Here is a 3233-nt window from a genome sequence, read left to right as displayed (position 1 = left end):
AAAAAAAATAAAAATATTTGCTTCCTGTGCGGTTTAGAAAATCCCAACAAAAATAAAGCCTTAACCTCCAGTTTGTTCAAGAACATCACTAAGTTGTATGCCGTAAACTTTGTAAAAAGCTGCAAATTATTATTTTACACAGAAGTATGGAGTTCTGGCAAAACAAGTAAAAAAAAAACGAGCTCTGTTTGGTGTTCTATATCTCACAGCACAAACATCATTCCAAGTTCAAACTTATCACAGAAAGAACTTTAACTGACTGAACTGCCATTTAACAATCTTTAATTATTTTTACTCAATCACAGTTTAGGTTTTATGAATTGTTGAGTGTTTACTATGAAAGGTAGGGTGTAATGAAGTCATGAACTCTAACTTTTGTGCTGTCTAAACTTTTTCAAACTCTTTATATTCCCACAAACTTTGCACTTTGTGTGCATTTTTGTCTTCTTTCAGCCAGTATGTCTTTCATTGCTGCAGGATTTACTCAGTGGTGTAGTCTACATGTTTGTACTGGGTATAATGTGCTTAGAAACCAAAGTACACTGGTTAGTACAATTTATTAGATTTTTAAGCATATTGAACATTTCCAAAGTTCTCTGATGCTTATATTTGAATACATGTACAACAAACTTTGTACAAAAGTTGGCTTTGCATTAAAACATGTTATAGAATTTATAAAACATTATCAAAGCAAAACATGTTCAATTATTAAGTAGTACGTACAGAAGTATCAATTATACAAAAAACAGGTTGAATCAACTCATTGTGTCTATAAAATGTTCCAAATGTGTTGAAAATGACACATGCCCAATGATATGTCATGTATCATTGGGCACTTTTAAGTGGGTATACTGAAATTCCCAAGGTTTTCTAATGGGTACTCTGTATGCGTATCACATAGACTACACCACTGAATTTACTGTTTTATCAAATTCCTCCAGGGTACCGAACACACATCCAAACTCATTGACTTGCATTTCTGAAACACAGAATTTTCTCGACAAAACTGGAAGTGAACAATCTTTTTAATGTGTCATATTGCCGACATAAAACACAATGGACACATAAAATTTCACTTGTGTGATAAACAGACACTTCTGCCTCTTATTGTTGGGAAAATTATTTTCAGTACAAGCAGCGACTATTAGACTGAGGCTTAATTTCTAGTCTGCGTTTGTGTCTGCCTCTCTGATTCATAGTGCTGTCAGGGAGTGAGAGACTCAGGTGAGCAGTTACTACGGTGACCCTATCTTGCTACATCCAGTGACTTTGCATTACTTTTGCATCAAATGGAGACCAATGTGTTTGCCTGGTGGATTTTACTTTAAATCATGAACATATTAGTGCAATTTTAAGTTTATAGTGTCAACTAACCTCTGACAACACAGATGTGCAACAGAGAAAAAAATACAGAAGCCTAAACGAAGCCTGTTTTTAGCACATTCATGTGATTTGATGACTATTGATCGCATGTGGATCTCGACAGTGAAATGTCTTTGTTTTGTTTACAGCTGTCATTTGGTGTAAGCTGCTGAATTTGAACAGAGTATTCAGCTGATGCTCTGCCTCATGTCATGCTAACCCAACTAGCTGCTTTGTACAAAGCCACCAGGTGAAAGCCAGACTGCAAGTAGCGTGCGTGCAGTTTTTGAAAGTTTGAACAAATCTGTTTATTGGTTTATGATATTTTGCCAACACTACAGACATACACACTTGTACCCACACTGACACACACAAGTAAATGTGTTGTTTTACAGTGGTGGGTGATTACAGTAGCACAGTTCATGTGTGTGCGCGTCATCAACGTGCACAACAGCATGGCAGCACTGATGAGTGCTCATCTTCCACTCACACCTTTTTTGTTCATTGTTGTTTTTAACTTTTTGCACCTGGACTGCTCTTCCATGCTTACGGGTATGACCACAACGCACTTTTGGAGTTGCGATCCTCAGTGTACGGGGACTTTGGGCCGACTCTTGTGGACTCTGCGGTGCGGCGGACATTTTGCCCTGGGTACTTTGTTTACTTGGGCGCAGTAAGAGAAACACGTGGAGAGGAAAGAGAGATGATGTTTTGTGCAGGACCAGCCAGAGATGCAGCAAATACATGTCTTGCATCTAAAAGATTTCAGCTGCTTTTGAGAAAAATGAATATGCTCTAATTTTCTTAGATTTATCAAAAGTTTTTTTTTTTTTTTTCATTCAACCTTCACTTAGACAGGTTAATCTCATTGAGCCTCGGGGACTCATTTACAAGAGAGACCTGAGACTGTGAATTACGAAATCTTATTATCAAAAATGTCTTGTTGTGGTTTTAAAAATAAGGTTCTGAAATGGGTTGAAAATTATTTGCACAACAGAGAGCAAATTGCAATTTTTAATGTCACAGCGGGATTTCCTAAAATGTGGAGTTCCACAAGGATCCATTTTGGGTCCATTGTTGTTTCTCATATACATTAATCATCTACCAAAAGCATCTATTTTGTCACCTACCTTATTTGCTGATGATACCTATCTTTTTGTTGCTGATTGTGATCTTGACTGACTTATTGATAAGGCAAATTATGGGCTCATTCAATTTGCTCAGTGGTTTCAGTTAAATAAACTATCACTTATCCTGATGCATGCTCAATAATCCAGGTAGAAAAATCTAAAAAAGTTAAATCTGGTCCTCTGGACATTCAAAAAAAAACAAAACAAAGCAAATCAACAAAAAAAATGTAGAAACGTTTCGTCTCTCATCCGAGAGACTTCCTCAGTCTGAGGTGCTGTGTTCAGCTCAGTCTTATAAATAGCACCTTCTCAGAGTGGATCAACCAGTTTTGCTGCTGACAACCAAAACCAGCTGATCACATGCTCAAGAAGGACCATCAGCCTAACAATGGATCATTAGCACACTGATGGCTGTTTACTGTTCACAGAGGGCTGAGTGATACTAGCAATCACAGCATTGTAAGAGGGGGACAGTTGAACCCGGAGGCCTCCACCCCTGTTTAACGATGGACGATTTCTTTTCACAAAGATGGCCTCCTTTACTCCTCTCTCAAACCATCGTTCCTCTCTGTCCAGGATGTGAACATCTTCATCCCTGAAAGAGTGACCGCTGGCCTGGAGATGAGTGTAGACCGCAGAGTCCTGGCCTGATGATGTTGATCTTCTGTGCTGGGCCATCCTTTTGGCCAGTGGCTGTTTTGTTTCCCCGATGTAAGACTGATCACAGCCCTCCTGACACTG

This window comes from Nematolebias whitei, chromosome 17, assembly GCF_014905685.2.
Source record: "Nematolebias whitei isolate Nwh7 chromosome 17, NemWhi1, whole genome shotgun sequence".
NCBI lineage: Eukaryota > Metazoa > Chordata > Actinopteri > Cyprinodontiformes > Rivulidae > Nematolebias > Nematolebias whitei.
This window is presented reverse-complemented; position numbering follows the sequence as displayed.